This window comes from Mus musculus, chromosome 2 (assembly GCF_000001635.26).
Source record: "Mus musculus strain C57BL/6J chromosome 2, GRCm38.p6 C57BL/6J".
In the NCBI taxonomy this organism is placed as follows: Eukaryota; Metazoa; Chordata; class Mammalia; order Rodentia; family Muridae; genus Mus; species Mus musculus.
In genome coordinates, this window is record NC_000068.7 from 174,833,945 (window position 1) to 174,854,686 (window position 20,742).

The 20,742-nt window shown below is 47.1% G+C and overlaps 1 long non-coding RNA gene across 1 annotated transcript; it reads right to left on the bottom strand.

Annotated features, from left to right (window-relative positions):
- Positions 1 to 570: 570 nt before the first annotated feature.
- On the bottom strand, positions 571 to 19,413 carry LOC115489499. The gene is made up of 4 exons (XR_003953980.1): positions 18,977 to 19,413; positions 6,674 to 8,663; positions 4,104 to 4,760; positions 571 to 2,150 (listed from the first exon to the last, which is right to left on the bottom strand). It is a non-coding gene; the product is annotated as an uncharacterized LOC115489499 (long non-coding RNA).
- Positions 19,414 to 20,742: the final 1,329 nt, after the last annotated feature.

Below are 20,742 nucleotides of genomic sequence, written 5' to 3' on the forward strand. Positions count from 1 at the left end.
GTATAACTTTCTCCTTATTAGGCAATAAAGTATCTAGAAGTGTTCCTGTACGCAGAGCAATTCCATATGTGTCAACTGCGGCTTCACAATAACCTGAAATTATTCTTGCCTTCCTCTTTGCCATAAACTGCATAAAACATGTACATTTTAAGTACAGACACTGGGAATACAGAATTTACTAACAACGGTGCCTTTGCATGTACAGTGGGTTTAATTTAAAGTGAAAAACATTGACAATGGATCTAGCAGAACAAGGTGAATTTTCTTTCAGATTTCTGTGTGCGTAAAGTTTATTTACAATCAGTAACATGCTCAGAGTATAAGTTTACAGCTCTATAAATTCTGCTATGTGTATATCCACTTGGTCACCAACCTGACCATGGGTCACCAGTGTGTCCAACCCGATAACATTGTAAAGCAATGTTCTCATAGACAACCCCACAACTGAGCCAGCAGAAAACCTTCTTCACTCCCCTTACTAAGTTCATAGCCCCTCTCCTCTGGCTACTCGAGCCAAACCATATTCTGACTCCAATGTAATAATTAATTCTGCCTCCTCTTCAATTCCTCAAAAGAGACGGCTGTGCTTGCCTGCATCTGGATTCTTCTACTAACATAATGTCTAGAGAGTCAGGAATCTGTTGTGTTCTTGCTAATATTTCCTCATGTGAATGTCCCTCGGTCTACTTAGCATCCTACAGTTGTGACCACTATGTTCCTCTCTGTGGATTCTGAGAGCTTCTACTGCTGTGTGTCCTTGCCAACACTTGGATGCAGCTCTTTCTAAGCCTGCCACTCTTGTTCAGATGGAATGATATCTCTCTGAGGTCCCATTTCTGGGGAAAAGTGGAGTAGGTTAAAGTCTGAGTTTCAAGCAGCCCCAAAACCCCTATTGAAGGGACAAGACAGCGAACTTTTAGGGGCCTTGGGTCATTCTTTATGTCTTTATCGCATAGATACATTTGTGGATAGTGGGGCTCTGCTGACTAAGATGGCAGCCTCCTGGCAAGAAGAGAGCCACTGCCATGGTACAGAAGGTTATAGTGATTCAAGATCAATGAAACACAAGATGGATCATGAAAGATATCCCTGAGCTGCCTAGAGTCTGTCGTTGGCTCTAGCCACACCTAAGGATGTCAAGTATAGCTAGGCATAGGGGAAAGGTCAGGCCCCAGGCCTAGCCTGAGTTGGAGGACTAACATGGCATATCTCCAGACCTTTGAAAGTGCTGTGGCTTCCTTCTACTCCCACAAAAGACATCCCACACTTGTTTAAGAATCATCAGTTGTGAAATGAGAATGGTAATGGAGATGATGCTGATATTTTCGTGATTATTTACTGCACATTGAACTCACTCCCTCAAGCAATAGACAGTCCATGGAGGGAGAAATGGGTATGCCAGAGATGAGCTTGTCTGAGGCCTCCCAGGTGGTCCATGTTTGAGTCTCTATCTGAGAACTCAGAGGCCATCTGAAGAAGAAAGAGGAAATGAGGTGGAGTGGGCTCCAGAAGGAAGGATGAGTTTGTGGTGTTAGTGATATCAGATTAAAAAAAAGTTTCAAATGTGGGAGGGGAATGTCCAGGTACATGGGTGTAGGTACGCCAGTTTGTCTGGTGGAACTGAGGGGCTAATGGAGGGAAAAAAGCTGCCAGAAAGGGGATGAAGTGGGGAGGGTATGGCCTGCCTAAGGGCTGAGGGCCAAGTCAGACTGAAAGTACTGTCGAGCTCGGAGACTCCTGATGTGCAACCACAGATAGCACTTTCTTGATCCTTGGAAGAGCATTACACATGAATGTGGGTATCAACGCAGAACATGTATGAAGACTGCTGTGCTTCCTGTATGCAGCTATATCTGATACCCAGTTCTCTACACCTTGGTTTCCTCAGCATTTCCTGTTCGGGCAGAGGAACTGGATTGGCTCTTGAAGATGGCCTGTGCGTGAAGAACAGCCATTCATGGAAGTTGCTGCACACCTGTGCTTGTTGATGTTTTCTGTGTCTGTGGACGAGTATGCTATGGAACAAATCCCTGAAAGAGGAGTCTCCAAGTCCAAAGGCTCTTGTACTCTGAGTTCAGGGGATACCACCAAGGCTCTCAGGAGCTCTTCTCTGCTCCCCTCTGCAGAAGTCAAAGGCTTCTTGTTTCTCCCTTGGAGCAGAGAGAGCACAGGGTGTGGTCAGCCCAAAGGATGCACCACCAGTGGCTCATCTGCACCGCTTGCATTATGAAGGAATCTGAACAACCTGTCTTGTACTTTAGCAGCCGACTGCAATTTCCTTCCCTGTGACATGGCTGTTCACATCTTTGACATTGCCCAGTCATGATCTGGGCTCCTTGTAGGGAGGACACCGGGAATGGGCTTTAAGTGGGATTGGGGGAGTCCTACAAGGGTCTGCAAGGGTCTTAGCCCCTAATACCAGGTCTGCAAACAGTTCTCTATGCAATCTTTCCAAAACATTTGACCACCTTCAAGTGTGCCTTTCTTCTGGAAGAGAGGTTGGGTCAGGTCATCCTAAGAATTGATGTATCTCTGGTTATCACACAGACAGTGTGGCTGGCAGTTTGCTATCTCCTGAGAAGGAAATGGACCTGTGCTTCAGAGGGAGGAATTTAATTTAGATACTGTGGAGGACTTCCTGATGTCTCAGGATATTAAATTCCAGAATGAATGAGACAGTCCAAGGCAGAATGTCTCTCTAATGCAAAGACCTTTGAAAGCAAGATGACTCATTTGTCCTCCTGGGAAATTGTCTAGTTCTGGCAATGAGATGGGAGTTGGAACCAGTCTGGACTTGGGGTCTTCACAGGGTTCCGTGTGTGATGGGGCCAGCTGTGCCCACGACAGTGCACTGGCTCTCCTAGGTTCTCATCTCAAGACTTAGCTCATTGTGAATGTTAGAAGCAGAGGCACTGTCGGGCCTAACTTAATGAATTACTGAAATTAGCATTATTGAAAAGATGGAGCACCAGGGAAAATGTTGATTTTAATCAATAGTTCAAATGAGCCCGAGAAAGATTACCAGAACTCAGCAAAGTCACGGGGAAAGTTAACAGTAACTCTGCGCCTGGCCTTCCCAGAGCACAAAGTGTTCCGGGCAGTGAAGTGGTGTCTGCTCTGAGCCCCCACTTTGTTCCTGGTGGCTCCTCTTGACGGAGCTCACTGATGGCTTCTCACCGTCATTATCAGCACATGAGTAGCATCGGTTAGTGTTCCTAACAACTCAAGGGCCAATGAGTAATGTTCATTCCTAATGCACAGAGATGGCCTCTTGTTTTTCAGAATTCTACACTATTAGCAATTGGAAGGAACTTGAATTATCTAATATGCCCCCCCATGTTTTGGGGGAGACCCTTCTAAAAGTCCTCAAAGACTGTCTCCCAACCACTTCTGTTCCTAAGGAGCTCCTGTGATGCCTACCAAGCATCCTCTAGCCATTAACCCTTCATCCAACTGAGGAGTCTGTGATGCAGTGGAAGGCATTTGTGACTCCTGCCCTCAGAAGCTTGCAATCTCCTGTAGGGCAATCATCAAGCAGCCCCAGCCCAGCTGATTGTGTAAGCACAGGCACAAGCTATCAACAGGTCCCAGGAAACAGACTTAGCAGCTGCTTCCAAGTTATTTAATCAGTACATTTCCCTGGTACTGGGACTAAGTTACCATATCTTCCATGAGTGACTTTCCTGGAGCCATTGTGCTTGGAGGAGCAAAGTGGACCATGGGTGCATCACTTAGAGTTCAAGACACTTGGGTACCCTCTTGAGGATCTTGAGATACACCCCCCCCAGGACATCTGCAGCCTCCATTATTATGGGGAAAGCCCAAAAGAGTATGGAGCAGAGATACCCCAACTCTCTTTCTCTCTCTCTCTCTCTCTCTCTCTCTCTCTCTTTCTCTCTCTCTCTCTCTCTCTCTCTCTCTCTCTCTCTCTCTCTCTCTCTCTCTCTCTCTCCCTCTCTCTCTCTCTCCCTCTCTCTCTCTCTCTCTCTGGCATGCATCTGGGACTTGGGGTTCTCAGATTCAGTTAGGTTATCCTGAAAGAACTTCCTGAGTCTGGATCACCTGCACAGAGGGAAAAATGCCATTGTGCTTAGTATTCTTACTTGGTTCTGGGGAGTATTTTCAGCCTCCTGCTTGTACAGCAAGAACTTGATCAACTGAGCTGTCTCCAGCCTCCAGGGTTTTTGTTTTGTGCAAACGTTGCTGGTGGTAGAAGACCCGTACTGTAAACAAAAAGTGGTGCTTAGGCCCAGGAGGCTAGAACACAACAAGGACCATTCAGACCTTCAGAGATGTCTCTTTGTACTCTGAGGTGCAGGTATAAGGTGGGTTGACTTCCTAGGGTGCTGTGCTCTAAAGAGTTTGTCAACTCCCACTAGACAAGAAAGGGATACAGCACAGCTCTGTTCTGTCAGGGTACCCAGGGGCTCATCTCTACCTCTGTGATATCTGAAACTCACCCTCTCCCCTGAGAAGATGAGCCAAGTTCCATGAAGACATAGAGGTCTGGTAGAGTAACCCACCCTGCTTCTCCCCCGCGAGTGCCTGCTGTGGTTGGCATGCCTGTTAATAGCACTACTTGGTTTTGCAGCCTTTTCTGTGGTCAAGGGCTTACTTTTGTGAGGAAAACATTAGGTACTTACATAAATCAATAAAGAGTGGTTTTAATGGGGCTTAGCGGTGGTTGGGTGGTGGTACCTCACAGACACCTGTGACCCGAACTTGTTTCCTCTTGTAAAGCCAGCGTCATCCTGCAGCTCCTGAGGAGAGAGAAACAAATTGTTCCCGGAAGACTTCTTCATGATTTATTGATCAGTGTTTTGGAAACCAAATTAATTGCAAAATGTTCTATTGAATAGCTCGCTTCCAGCACTGAAGATTCTGGCACAGGGAGGTTGGGAGAATGCGACAGGGGCATCTCTCAGAAGTGGTCTCTTCCGGAAAGAAATGGAGCCCACGCACTGGGGGCTGATGCCTGATGGGCTGATGGTTCACACACTTGTCTGCACAAACCGGCTGTCTGAGTTACCAAGGGATCTGAAGAGGAACCAGGCAGGCTGTAGCCATGCTGTATGCTCTCTCTCTCTCTCTCTCTCTCTCTCTCTCTCTGTGTGTGTGTGTGTGTGTGTGTGTGTGTGTGTGTGTGTGCATGCGTGCCTGCATGCATGTATCTGTCTGTCTACACAAGACCTGTGGACTTTGGGAAAGGGGATTCTCTGCTTGTCCACAGCTGGAGTTCAGCAGCTGACCAGAATGGCTCAACCACTCCTCCTCAGAGGGCAGGAACTTCCAAGACCAATATAAGGGCCCTTTTTCAGGAAGTTCAAGAACCTATGATCAGATTTGTGTTGAATGGTCTCTCATGCTCCCAAGGCATCCCTACTCTGCCTCCCGTCCAGCCTCCAGATCTCTTTCTCTGGTAGTGCCTGTCTCTTAGGACAGGTTCCAGCCCTTCATATGGGAACCCTCAATGTGTGGGTTCTCAGCTGAGGCTAAGACCTCAAACCTGGACATTGTTCTGGCCCCTGGCACTTCAAGCACTCCTGCAAGATGTTGACCCAACTTTTTTCCATGCAGTGTGATATCTCCTATCACACTGACCCCAGGGGAAGAAGTAAACCAAGTTCCCAGTTATCCTGAAATGGATTTTCCCTGGAACAAGGATTAGAATATGCAGGGCAGGCAGCAACCTAAGCCCGCAGTGTACTCATCCTCTCATGGGTGATTGTATAGAAAACATCATTTCACAGTTCAGACCAAACTTAAGGGATCTAGGGAAGAGCCTCCTGGGGTGAACACTGCATTGCAGGCCCGGTTAGCTGCAGACCTGCAGTGTGGCAGTGCTCCCTAGAGATAGCCAAATCTGGGTCTCCTTATCCCAACAGGCTCTCTGGAAGACTTCCCTTAGCTGCTGCAGTTGTACCATGGTGTAGGGCTGTCCTTCTATCCCTGGAGTCCCCATGAGAACTCATGTGCCCCAGGCTTTGTTGAAACCTCTCTCAGCTTCGCTTTGTCCCTGAGGATTTATGTAGAGGCTCTTCCTGGTGTTCTTAGGAATGCTTCCAGCTCAGCCGGGCGTGGTGGCACACGCCTTTAATCCCAGCACTCGGGAGGCAGAGGCAGGCGGATTTCTGAGTTTGAGGCCAGCCTGGTCTACAGAGTGAGTTCCAGGACAGCCAGGGCTACACAGAGAAACCCTGTCTCAAACCCCCCCCCCAAAAAAGGAATGCTTCCAGTTAGGTTAAGCAGCCACTTCACCCCTCTCACACCACTCCCCAACTCAAAGAGAATCTTCTTCCTATCAGTGACTGCTTTTCTATCCCTGGCATCGGTAGTTAGGGATGCTATGGCATGACTTTTCCTGGGGAAATACTAAGAAATCTATTTTTCCAGGCACACTGTGTGCATCTGTAATCCCTGTACTCAGGAAGCAGAAGCAAGTGGCTCTCTGTGAGTTTGATGTCATTCTGATCTATATAGACCAGCTAGAGCTACAGAGTAAAACCCCTGTCTCAAAAGAAATAAATAACTAAAGAAAGAAGATCTATTTACTCAGAGAAGGGCCATAAGAAGGGCTTTATCCAAGTCCAACCTAGTAAGTCAATGAGTTCAGTGGGGTTACTTACATCTCACAGGCAGTTACACCCAGAATCCCCTCCCTGTTGCTATTTACCTCTTACATATCTTCATGAGGTCCTCTGAAGGCCTCCTGAGAGTCTTTCATCGGCCTTCCACCTCCACAAGGGTCTCGTGAGGGCCTCCCATCGGTCATCATAGCCACTCTGCTTCAAGACAGCCATGGACACATCCAACCTGGAGTCACACGGCAGAGAGAGAGAGGAGGGAGAGAAGCCCAGGGAGAAGAACAAATGGCACAGGGCTGCCAATGCGGTAGACATGTGGTCATCAGCTCCTTTTCCTTCTGCCATAGTGGTACCAGACATGGCAGGGAAAGCACATGTGATACCCCAGCATGTCCTCACACAAAACAGAACACAGGGAAAACCCAGCCTTAGCTGAGTTAGTAATGGAGGACCAGATTCAGGTTGAGTGTGTGCCTCAGTGGCCACAAGATGGTCACAGACAAAGGCCACAGGTCACAGACAATGGACACTGGCATAATCAGAACAAATGAACTGTCCTCTCCGAGCAGGACAGTGCCAGGTGTCAGTGGAGGGAGATTTGTGGAGCTGGGCTTTGATACATCAGATCAGAAAGAGATGGATACCCTGAGGACTTCAACTCTATTATGTTATCGTCAGAGAGCATACTTCTCCCTTTGGGAGAAGGGAAGTAGATTACATTCCGGTGAACTTTCTGAAAAGGTGTGTGCTAAGTCCTTTAGCACAGTTGATGATGGCAGTTTATCTCCATTGTTAGAATCATCCAGGTACCTCGGTGGCCACAGCATGTTCTTGCAGACCAAGATCTGGGCAGACAGTATGGAAAGAGCAGTGCGGAAAAATCTCTGTACACTTCCTCCTTCTACTTGCACTGTCCTAAGGTCTCCTTATCTTTGCAAAGAGATCTTAAAACTTGATCAGTTCTCATGATTTTGGCTCCATAGGTAGTATCACTACACCACAAACTGTCACCAAACGCAAACATATCTCACCAGTCCAAACAGTGGGACACCCTACACAGAATAATCAGGGAAGCAGGCCCAGGTCAGGTCTTTTCCTTTGTTCTCTTTTCTTTGTTGTTGTTGTTGTTGTTTTGCTTTGCTTTTTAAGACTTACTTTTACTATTCTTAATTATACACATATGGGGAAGGGTACCTGTGTAAGTGCGGATGCCTTCAGAATTCAGAAACAGGTATCTACTGCTCTTGAGCTGGAGTTACAAGCAGTTCTGAGCTGTCCACTGTAAGTGTTAGGAACCTAATTTGGGTCCTGTTAGAACAGTAAGTACTTTTAGCCACAAGGCCATCGTCAGCTCACTACTGTTTCTTTTTGCCTTTTAAATGTTAATTAGTTATCAAGTCCCCCAGATCTGACATGGTTCCAGAAGTTAACAGTGAAGTGTTGCTGAGGCCCATAGAAAGAAAAAAAAATCAAGCTGGTTAAAGTTCACACCAGATATTATTAGATCATGGATCTGAAATTCCAAGTGGTAGACTTCCTTCAGACATGGATGGACCTAGATGTCCTGGTGTCATTACAAGGCCTCTGGGAGGAAATCAGACTCAGAATTATCTCTGGTAGAGTAATCTGGTCACATGCCCATACCTCAATCAAACTGATCCAGATATGGGTTGCAAGGCCTACCATGCCCTGCTCAAACCTCAGGTACCAAGTAAGAGAAATAAGTCTCCAATAAACATCAGAATGTAGTTACCAGAGAAAGGAAAATGGGTTCTGAGCCACCTCCACAGAGAGTTCTGTGCAAACCATGACACTGTCTGCAGATGAGGAAGAGGGGCACAGAGCCATTGAAGTCACTTGCCTAAAGGCACAGTTAAAAAGTTGAGAAGATGACTCCAGTACTGATAGAGAGCTATTTGTATCATTCTTCACCCTGACTGTTTCTTGCTTTCTTCTGTTAGTGGCTCCCCAAACTAACACACAGCCACACACAGTAGGTCTGAAAATACTTCACAGTCAAGTGCTTGGGTCCTCTTGCCACTGCTTGGTTGATTGTTTATTTATCCAGGTTTGCAAAACCTGCCGAGAAAGCCCAATGGAAAAACACATCAATTTTCCCTGCAAATTATTTTTGTTAATAAATTATATATAAGTTTATGCATCCTAATTAACCAAAAATTATTTATTACAGCAATTAAAGTGAAGTCATGCAAATGACTGCAATTTTAAGTTCTTGACAATGTGATAAAGTCTGTTCATGTGTGCCTGCCTTGCCGAATCTCCTTGAAACCCAACCAGCAACCCCCAAAGCCTGCAGAGGACAGTCAGAGGGTCTGGGGAGCCAGGTCCCCTGGGGATACTCTCAAACTGAAGGACTCCAAACCCTCCTAGGGAGGAAATGAGCATCTTTGGATGCAGGAACACAAAACCACTAGACCCACAGCCTGCCCAGAAAGAGAGGGTAGGGAGCCATGGCTCTACTCTCTGAACACCCCAGAAGGGCTGGGGTCTTGCTGCCTTCGGCACTCACTGCCCATGCTTTATCCTTGGATTTATAAGGTCAACTTTAAATGTCCCCTCTTTGCATGCCAATGTTTATTCATTTATCTGTGCAATCATCCATCTCTCCAGTCATTCATTTTCCACCCAGCTGCCTGTCCATTCATCCACCCATTCATCCATTCATTGACCATTCATCTATCTATCAACCAACTATCCATCATCTATACATACATACTGTCTTAGTAAGGGCTTCTATTCTGCACAAAACATTATGACCAAGAAACAAGTTGAGGAGGAAGGGTTTATTCCGCTTACACTTCCATACTGCTGTTCACCATCAAAGGAAATCAGGACTGGAACTCAAGCAGGTCAGGAAGCAGGAGCTGATGCAGAGGCCATGGAGAGATGTCACTTACTGGCTTGCTTCCCCTGGCTTGCTCAGCTTGCTTTCTTATAGAACCCAAGACTACCAGCCCAGGGATGGTACCACCCACAATAGGCTAGGCCCTCCCACTCTTGATCACTAATTGAGAAAATGCCTTACAGCTGGATCTCATGGAGGCATTTCCCCAACTGAAGCTCCTTTCTCTGTGATAACTCCAGCTTGTGTCAAGTTGACACACAAAACCAGTACACACACACACATACATACATACATACATACATACATACGTACACACACCATACAGCTACCCCATACATCTACACACACACACACACACACACACACACATTCTATATTTCCATGCACTTATTTATCCAATGTTCCATCCATCTCTTCATCCTCTTTTTCATCCAACCACTCACCCACCCATCCACCCATTCATCCATCCACTGATCCACCCATCCACCCATCCACCGATCTATCCCTTCATCCATTCTTCCCCATATACATACACTCTACCAACAAACCCACTCACACCACCCATCTGTACCATGTCAACTTTCTTGGGAGCATAATTGTAACCTGTCTTATAGCTGACTTTTTGGTACTCTGTGGGTTCTTCTTTCTTCCACCCTTCTCCACTCTTCTTCTACCCTAACCCCCTAACACTAGATAAGAGAGGAAAAAGATCCCTGAATAAAGTAAGGGATTGTAAGGGTGTGACATTATCATCAGACTACTTCCTGCTGGTTAGGAGCATCAAGTTCCTTAGGGAAAGTTTGATCTTCATCATTGGGATATCTAATTTCTTCTTGTTGTTATTTCCTCTTTGTGCATGAGTACTTAACAAACCACAACCAGCAACAACCAATAACATGTCCCACCTCTTAGGGCTCTAACATCGATATACCCTCCAAAAAGTCCCCAGAATTCTAAACATCACACAATTGCAAAAACCGTCTGAAGCTGGAAAAATTACACCTTTGCCAGAGCATGAAGCAAATCATAGTCGTGTGCTGTGGACAATCTGAAGCAGTCCCGTATCCCACACCTGGGATTAAAATGGAAACATATTCTTATAATATCCCCATGCTTTTTAAAGAAACCAAAATTCCGGAGTTCCCATTACACATAATGACTATTGATAGATTGCTAAGAGGCTCACAAGTTACATAGCCAGCCATGAACTAGGGGAAAGAACACACACCATCCCCTAGAGACTACCAGCCTTGCCTAGACTCATAAAGATTCCCATAGCAACTGAGAAGAGAGTTGATCCCTTTCCCTGTGTGAAAAACAAAGGCAGGAGAAAGGAATGGAAGAAAGATATAGACAGAGAGAAATGAGAGGCCTTTCAGAGAAATGGGGCCATGAATCAAATGAATGGACCCAGGAGAGGTTTGTATTTTGTCATGTGTCCCTGTGGGTGGAGGCTGGAGTGTACAGCAGTAGTGGATAAATGTTAAATTATAATTTCTAGAAGACAGCAATAATTTTTTCAGCAAAGTATTGCGTAGGGTATACTTTTAAAAATTCATTGTTCATTTAAAATTCAAACTTAATTAAACTCTGTTTCCTCTCTTTTTCCCCCTCCCTCCTTTCCTCCCCCCCTTCTTTCCCCCTTCCTTCCTCTTCAACTCTAAGGTCACAGACAAACCCAGATTCTCCCTTTTATGAGTAGGGTGGCCTCAAGTGGGCGACTGACCCCTTTGGGATTTACCTTTGCCCTTTGTAAAATGTGGATAATGCCAATGTCTGAGAATGTGACTCACATGGTGTCTGGGCCTATCAAGCAGGACTGTGGAGCACCACAAGAGGCTTAGGGGATGTGGAATGCAGGGTACAGGCTTCAGCCAGGAACAGGTAGTACTCAACTTCAATATTCCTGTGGGCAATTGGGACCCCAGGGCCAATCACAAGCTGTCATCTGCCCAGAGCTGTCCACAGGGTGAAACAGGAAGTGCTTGTATATGTGATCCTCTGTGGAGCCAACACTTTGCAGACATCCAATGTGAGGGTTCCAGGGTCATTCCCTTTGTTTTCAGGCCACTCTGACCCCAGTTTCTTCTTCTCAGGACCAACTCACCCCCATTCACCCCTGCAATGACTGCATCTGCCAATGGCTGCTGACCCCTTCCCTGTCCTGGTGACCACTGTTGATGGAAGATAGAGACATGTAGGTTTCTAAAGGGCACCTCAAGTAGCCATGTTGAAACTGGCTATAAGGTAAGACAGATTTGAACTTGAACTTGACCAGTAGCATGTGTATACCTGTAGGTAGCTCGATGATGCCTTTGAAGCCTTTTTCTACTGCTATGAAATGAGTAGTCATGGCTTAAGGCTCAGAAGAACCAGTTGCTGTGAAAAAAAATCACCTTAGCCACCAAAGGACCCATCAGAGTCATCACTGCCACAGATGCATGGAGCAAGTGTCCGCAGCTGAGATCCCACACCCACAGGGATGGGCTTTGTTCGAAGCTCTTCCAAGCATTTAGATTCTGAGGAACAAGAGGTAAGACTCTAAAGTGTACCCGGGTGGCAATTTTGTCACCAACTTGTTGCTTGGTTCAAAACACCAACCCACCTGCAGTGGGAGGTCATGATAACATGTGACTGATATGCCCACTGAGAGTCTATGAAGTAGCCAGCTCTAAGCAACTCCAACAGAAGGGGCTGGTGAGTCACATACAAGAGGTAAAGCCCAACTTCACATTCATCCCACCCTTGTGTATCGCTATCCCCATAGCCTCAAGATGGCTGCTACAGCTCCAAGGGTCACATTCTTAACATAAGTATTCTATTTTTTTTTTTTTTTTGGTTTTTTGAGACAGAGTTTCTCTGTATAGCTCTGGCTGTCCTGGAGCTCACTTTGTAGACCAGGCTGGCCTCAAACTCCGCCTACCTCTGCCTCCTGAGTGCTGGGATTAAAGGCGTGCGCCACTATGCCCGGCAAGTATTCTATTCTTGATGTTACTTTTATATGGAGAAATGATCTCTTCCAGAAGAGTTAGTTAGTTGGTTAGTGTCCTAGCTAGGGTTTCCATTGCTGTGAAGAGATACCATAACCAAGGCAACTCTTATAAAGGCAAACATTTAATTGGGGCTGGCTTGCAGGTTCAAAGGTTCAGTCCATTATCATCATGGTGGGAAGCATGTCAGCTTCCAGGCAGACATGGTGCTGGAGGAGCTGAAAGTTCTACAGCTTGTTACGAAGGCAAACAGAAGACTACTGTATTCCAGGAAGCTAGGAAGAGGGTCTCAAAACCTACCTCAATAGTGACACAGTTCCTCCAACAAGGCCACACCTACTCTAACAAGGTCACACCCACTCTAACAGGGCCACACCTCCTAATAGTGCCACTCCCTGGACCAAGCATATTCAAACCAGCACAGTTAATGTTAGCTGTCAAATTGACAGAATTTAGAGTCACAGGAAATGTGGGACTCCAGGAATGTCTGTGGGGGATTCTCTTGATTGAGATAATTGGCTAAGGAAGACCTGCCCACTGTGGGTGATGCCATTCCCTAGCTGGGATCCTGGACTGTAAATGAAGCAAGAGCTGTCCCCACCAGGACTTACTTACCAGACAACGGATCCTCTGACTTACAGACAACCCTTGAGTAGCCATGCCCCATCAAAGGACCCAGGAAAGCAAGTATCCTTAAAAACTTTAAAAAATCATATTATTATTATTATCATCATCATCATTATTATTATTTGAGGTGTGGATGCCATGGTACACATGAGGAGGTCAGAGGAACTGTGCGCAGTTGATTCTTTCCTTCTTCCTTTACAGGGGTTACAAAACTCAAACTCAGGTTTGGGTGGCAATAGCTTCTACCCACTGAACCATCTCACCAGTCACAGCAGCTATTCGTATTTCTGCTCTCTCTCTCTGTTTCTGCCCCTTTCTGACTCTCTTTGTCTTTCTTCATCTCCCTGTCTCTGTGTGTCTCTGTCTCTGTGTATCTCTGTTTCTTATCTCTGTGGGTTTCTCTGTCTTTGTCTCCATCTCTCTGTCTCTTTGTCTTTGTCTCTGCCAGTCTCTGTGTCTCTGTATGTCTGTCTCTCTCTTTCTGTCTTTGTCTCTGCCTATTTCTGTGTCTCTGTCTTTTTTTCCACTGTCCCTCACTCTTTGTTTCCCCCGCTCCTAATTCTTACAGGCATCAACAAGTCAGCCTCCCCATCTCAGACTTGCCAGTGGACAAGCCTTGCTCCTGTCTCTACAGCAGTGGTTTTCAATTCGTGGGTCACAACATATCATAGATTTACACTACAATTCATAACAGTAGTAAAAATCACAGTTACGAAGTAGCAACAAAAATAATCTTATGGTTGGCAATCACCACAACAGGAGGAACTGCGTTAAAGGGTGGCAGCATTAGCAAGGTTGAGAGCCACTGCTCTGCAGGATAGACCCCTGAAATCAGTTGTTGTTTTGGGTCCCCTTAGCGACGGGGCTGGCTTTGGTCTCCGTCCTCTCTCCTCGGAGGGTGACCCAGCACCATCTCACTCAGCTGTGCCGGGCTAGAGACCCTCTGACCCGAGTTGTTTGTGTCTCCAGAGCACAGGAAAACTATATGTACTTCAGTCCTCAGAAGAGTTGGTCTCAAAAACACAAGCCAGCACGTACACTCAGAAAGAGGCTTCCTCTTTACCCAGGTACAGACAGGAGCCTCAGTCTGTAAAGCCACAGGTCTTTCCTGTGTCCGGAGTCAGGACATAGGCCACTCGCCCCCACACTCAGAAGATGTGTGTTGTAAGTGTTTAGGGGGAAAGGGTATGCTTGAGTCTGCCTTCCTGATATCCCATTACTGTTCAGCCAAGGTGAAAAAAATAAAGTAAATACACACACACACACACACACACACACACACACACACGGTCATAGCAGAGAGGCAGGAATATTACTTAATGGCCCTCCACCCCCTGTGAGCCCCCTATCAAGCCCTGGAAGTGCTTCTCTGTTATAGAAAATTAGTGTGTGTGTGTGTGTGTGTGTGTGTGTGTGTGTGTGAGTGTGGTGTGTATGTGTGTATGTGAGAGTGTATGTATGTGTGTATTTGTGTGTGTGGTGTGTGAATGTGAGAGTGTGTGTGCATGTGTATGTGTGTTCAAGATGACAGTTCTTCCTGTCTTCGACAGGACACTTGAGTCAGGTCAGATGACAGATGAGCAGACACACTCATGAGCATGCCCAAGTCTCTCGGCTTCATTGCCCAAAAGGCCACATCTCAGCTCATGGAAAATTTTATGTTTGCAACTGAAAAGCAACCTGTCTCTCAGGGACGTCTGTTGAGGTCCTGTCAACATTCTCCCCACACCAGAGAAAAGCCTGATCACCCCCTACCCCACCGCCCCTCATGGCAGTGTGTGTGTATGTATGTCAAGAGACTGTGTGTGTGTGTGTGTGTATGTGTGTATGTGTGTGTGTATGTATGTCAAGAGACTGTGTGAGTGTGTGTGTGTGTGTGTGTGTATGTATGTCAAGAGACTCTGTGTGTGTGTGTGTGTGTTTTGCTCATGGACACAAGCAGAAACTATCCATTTGTCTCTGTCCTCTCACACGCATGAGACGTGTTTTTCCAGGGTGAAAACCACCCACACTCACAAACTATCTATCTCTCTAACCCAGCACACTTAACAGCCAACATCTGTCTCTGGAGTTGCTGGATCTATCCAGGCAGAAAATGGCCCCACAGTCTGAACATGTCTGAAGCCCTCTGTCGTGAGGCAGAATAAACCACTGGCACACACGGAGGCCGTCAGCCTGCCAGGCTTACAGCAAGAACAGCATGCTTGTGTGTGTCTCCCCCCACCTTCCCCCCCTGTGCTCACAGATATGCACCATGCACATTCACAAACGCTCAGAGAGAAATGTCCCCCTGCCCACCAAGTGTGGCCAATTAAAAATGGAGCCTCTTTTAATTCTCAGCTCCTAAGAATCTCTGGGAGTGTTTGCAGAAACGACCTCTCCCTCCTGAACGGCTTTGGCTGGAGCCCTTCCTTGCTGGGAGAAGCAGGCCACCCTCACACAGAGCAGGGCTTTCCAGAGGCAGTCCCCACCTCCCTCCCTTCCCACACCTGGCAACTGTGTGTGTGCGCGCGCGCGCGTGTGTGTGTGTGTGTGTGTGTGTGTGTGTGTGTGTGCATGCAGGTGGAGGATTGTTCCTTGGTGGTCTTGCTCGTTTGCAAACCAAACACCGTTTTTTTCCTAGGCAGAAAATCTTTACTGTCTCTAGGTCTCTCTGTGTCTTCATCTCTCTGTCTCTCACACACTCAAGGAAGTAAAGCTTCTTGTGAGACAGGCAGGGGTAGCGGGGTGATGGGGCTCAGGGTTTTGCATCACGGAAGAATGTGTGTCTCCATGCAAAAATATTTCCCTTTGTCTTTCATAAAAGCCCCTCTCTGGAGGTTGGCCATGGGGCAAAAATCTCTCTCTCTCTCTCTCTCTCTCTCTCTCTCTCTCTCTCTCTCACACACACACACACACACACACACACACACACACACTCACATACACAAATGACAGGGAAGGGAGGGAGAATTGTGCCTGAGCTTGTGGTTGTGATTTAAAAAAAAAAAAAAAAAACAAAAAAAAAAACAAAAAACTCTATGCTGAGCTTACTCCCTGAATATAGAAAATACATTATTTTTCAAGAAAGGAAAAATACCCAACATACATGTGAGCACACACAAGGCAGACATGTAATCGATCTCTGATTGTGCCACCTGGAGAACAAACAGAGATTGTGTCTTGTATCTCGGCTTGCAGAGATTTAAAAGATATTCATCTCAGGCCCCAAAACAAAAATTCCCATTTTCACTCAGAAATTCACTTTTTAAAAATCACCATGCAGAACAGACCGCCCCTCCCCTTGAGAAAAAAGAAAGCCTGTTTTCCCACACCCCCCTCCACAGTTGAGGAGTGTGCACCAGGGAGCGCGTACCCACACCGCCATGTGTCAGACCCCCTCTTCCTGCAGGCAGAAAAACAAGCACTCTTGTCCGTATAGGAAAATCTGCACAGAGCCCAGGCAGATGCAGTACACACGGCCTCAACCTATTCACACACATGTCTGCACCTGGGGAGTCAGTCTGTGCCCTCATTGTTGTGTAGACCCCACTAGAAGAACTGTACTTTGTAATTCCCAGCACACAGACACACAGTGTCTTCCCAGGCAGAACAGATTTTGTGGTTGTTGTCTTTTTTTTTTTAACCTACCTCAGAAAAATCTCCCTCTAAAGCTTTCATCACTGGGACAAAATACCTCCCCTTTCCCCAAATAACACACATGAGCTGTGAGCACACAAATCTGGTATATGTGCTCATGTGTGTTTTTAACCAAAACATATCATTCCGAATCTGTCTCCCACTAGCTGAAAAAATAAACAAAAAACAAACAAGAAACCAGAAAGGTAATGTTTTCTAAATGAGGGGAAAAAAATGTTCACCGTTCTGTTTCTCCGTTGTCTCTCTTGTCACACACACACACACACACACACACACACACACACACACACACCACTCAGGTCTCTATCGACCCCCTGCCCTCTCTTTAATTGCACACTTCCGGAGAAAGTGACGAAGAATGCATTGTGTGTGTGTGTGTGCGCGTGCACGCGCGTGTGTCTATCTAGACAGAAAATGTCCTCTTGGGAACATTTCCTCTACTGCAGCCAAGAAACACACACCAACTTGGAAAAACACACGTACACACTCGTCCTCGGCTCCAGCACTTTATGTATGCACAAAGATACGTGAAATGTGTTGGTTTGTCTCTCCCTGCACATAAGAAAACGTACGTGTGTGTGTGTGTGTGTGTGTGTGTGTGTGTGTGTGTGTGTGTGCGTGTGTGTGTGTGTGTGTGTGTGTCCTTGAAGAAAATTAATCTTTCTTTTTCCTTGTCACTCTCTCCCTCTGGTGAAAAAAATTATGGTTTATTGCCCCCTGCCACTGGCAGTTGAGGGCGGGCAGGAGCAGTGAAAGCTCCTTTAACCCTTAGCTGGGACTAGAAGCCTAAAAATCCCAGTTCTGAGCCTTCAGAAGGAGGGGAAGGGGGCTTGGGTCTCTCCTGGTTTCCTAACAGGTACATAGGTTTTCTATACCCCACTCCCACCCTGACACACACAAACACACACACACACACAGAGTCTATGTGTATTTTCATGTCTCTTTCTCACGCACATCTTTTTCTTTCCAGCTGAAAAATATACTGCGTCATTGTCCAGGCCCAAAGCCTGTGCTACAGTACACGGTAAGCAGTGACCTTCCTAGCACAAGGAGACTGTAGCACATCTCTTTGGGGCCCTGGCTACATACCCCCTCACAGTTCTGGACTTGGGGGGGGGTTAAGGGGGGGGGAACTGGTCTGTACCAAGCAGACCCACAGGGTCATGGTACCCTAAGGATCCCTCCATGCTAGATGCCACTGCGCAAAGGGAACGGGGACTCTCCCACCGCCCATCTCCCTTCCACTGCAATGCACCTAGGCTCAGATTCACTCAGTTCAGTACCCCCAAGAACACTGGGCAGTCACCAGGACTGACAGGTTGGGGAAGGGGTCTCAGCCTGGGTCGGGTAGGGTCCCCACAGACCCTCCCCACCCTCCCAGGGCCCCCAGCATCTGGCTTCTCTGGGGGCGATGCTAGCAGTCACAACTTTTGCACCAGACCTGGACTGTTAGGCAGAAAGAGGGTCCGCAGTCCCAACTGCATACGCCTCCCCCACTCGCCTCGCTCACTCGCTGCACAACAGCGCATTCACGTGGCCGCCGAAGTAACTGCAACCAGGTAGTCTGCCTCAGGCAAGCCGTTCCATGAGAGAACTGTTCTCTCATCCAAAGGGCCGCCAGTTCGGAGCCAAGTTCCCTGTAGTTCTTCGTGGGAAATCCTCTTTCCTACAGCTGTAACGGATTTTTCCTGAAACTTCTATCAGCCTTTCCTTTTGTAGTCAACCAGGCCCTGCCTCTCAGGACTCAGACAGCCTCCTTGAGACACTCAAGAAAACAGGCTGGTTGCAAGTCTCAAGTCCTGACATTTAGGGGGAAAAGTGAGGCGTCCAACTAATGGTCTAACACGTCTGTCTAACACATTTGCCCCGCCCCGACCTCTCCCTGCCCCCCCCCCCGAAACTAAGAGCCCGACCTCGATGGTTTACAAGGGAAGCACACAGTGGGGCCACAGATTAGGCTTCAATTCTTGCTTTCCCCTTAACCTGAGTAAGGGAGCAAGTCATTTGCCTTCCGGAGTCTCAGCTTCCCTGTTTCTACATGGACACAGGTACAGCACCAGAGTAGATGCCATTTGGGAGCACTGCAGTGAAGGGGTTCCCTAACGGTGGACAGGGAGCATTGCTAAGAAGGTAGACGCAGAGGACGGACACAGAAAACTTACTGCTGCAGACAGGGAGACACAGAGGACATACAGCAAGAAGCCAGAGCAAGACACAAGCCCCAAGACAGGACTTCACTGGCCTTCCTCCAACCAGGCCCCACTTCCTACCTTTGAGCACTTCCCAACAGTGCGGTCATATTGTGGATTCATCGAAGCATGAATTCTCTTAATTCCGACCCCTTATAGCCTGTCTCTGGAAGCATCATCACAGACACCCCCAAGAGGTGAATTATCGCAGACCTCTACCACATGGGCAACGTCAAGGGTCACAGCTGAGTTCATTTGGCTAGAAAATGAAACAGGGTGTTGTCTCTTCCGCAATGGTTGTGTGCCTACTGTATTCTGCAGCAATGATTGAGTGCCTACTGTATCCTGGGTCCATGCTTCATCCTGAAATCAAAACCACCGTCCTGACTTGGGTCCTCAGGGAACCTTTGTATCTGCGATACGCCTGCACTGGTTATAGCCGTCCCATGAGTCACTGTGTCTTTGGCTTGTTTCTTATCCTTTTTTCCCCTCTACTTCTTTGCCCAGTTGGGTGCCCCGTCCCCCCCACCTCGTGTCTGACTTTTGACAGGTGCACACATATGCATTTATTTATTGAATGCACTGCATGGGGCTTTGTTTCTAATGTTCTTTAATTTAGAAGTTCATGAATGTGCATTGAACTTCTTCATACATAACATTTATTTGTTTTTGACAGATGGTGCCTGGGTGGAAAAAAAAATATGTTTTTCAAATCTAGGGTTTGTTGGGGGGGGGGACTCTAATAATGCCTCCCAGAATAAGGCTGAGGTTCTGCTGGTTATAATTGTGTAGGATTTGTTTTAATTATACACACATAGGCTCGGAATAACACCTAGGAAGCTAGGACAGGGGTGGGGGTGGCACTCTGGTGACAAGGGTACAAGCTGTTTTGATCCAAGAGCGTGGTGGTATACTCAGAGCTGGGTGTGAATGAAGGGTCTGTAGTGACAGAAGCAGGCAGAACATATGGGGGGGGGGGTTCTCCAATCTCACTTCTTCAGGCAGTGGGAAATAGCCCTAAGCCTCACCTTCGGTTTAAGCATATCCACCAGCTTGCCGTCAATAAGAGCAAAGCCAAAAAGGTCACGATTGCTCACTGTCAAGCAAGTGATGGGTGACTCAGTGCAACGGGTTCAGGCATGCAGGGCTCTGGCCTTCTCATGTTGCTTCTTAACGTCAGGCTGGAAGACGACTCATGCTTCCAGAAGAGGGTTCTCTGGCTCTTAATGTCTGAGCTCTAGAGTCATCGTTTCACCAACAGGGAGGGAGCAGTGTGAGACAAAGACCCACGTGGACCCCATTCAGAAGAAGAGGAATGGAGTTGTGTCCACCCATGGGGCCCAACCATGGCCCTCCATCTTCTTGAGCACGTCTTGTCATGGGTTTTCAACTTTGACTCCAGCATCCCATGCACCATCTTGTTTTTAAGCCATCTTTAAAAGTGAGCCAGAAAGTTCACACCACAACCCAACCAATCATGTCTCAGGAAAGGTGTGTTAGTGTGTTCAGCTGTGTGTACAAGCTTCTGTGTGTGTGTGTGTGTGTGTGTGTGTGTGTGTGTGTAGATATTCACACACGTGTGTGTATGCAGGCCAGAGGACAACTTCAGGTGTCATTCCTCAAACTCCATCCACTGTGGGATCTCATCTACAACCTGGACCTGGTAGATTCAATTACATTGGCTAGCCATCCAACTCCAGATCTACCTGTCTCTGCACACATTGCCACATCTAGATATCACATGGGTGCTGGACCTCAAACTGAACCATCCTCTCCAGCCCCATCAGCCTCCACCAGGCAGAGCTCACTGGAGACAAGTGTGTTCATCAGAAAAAAAGAGATTCCTC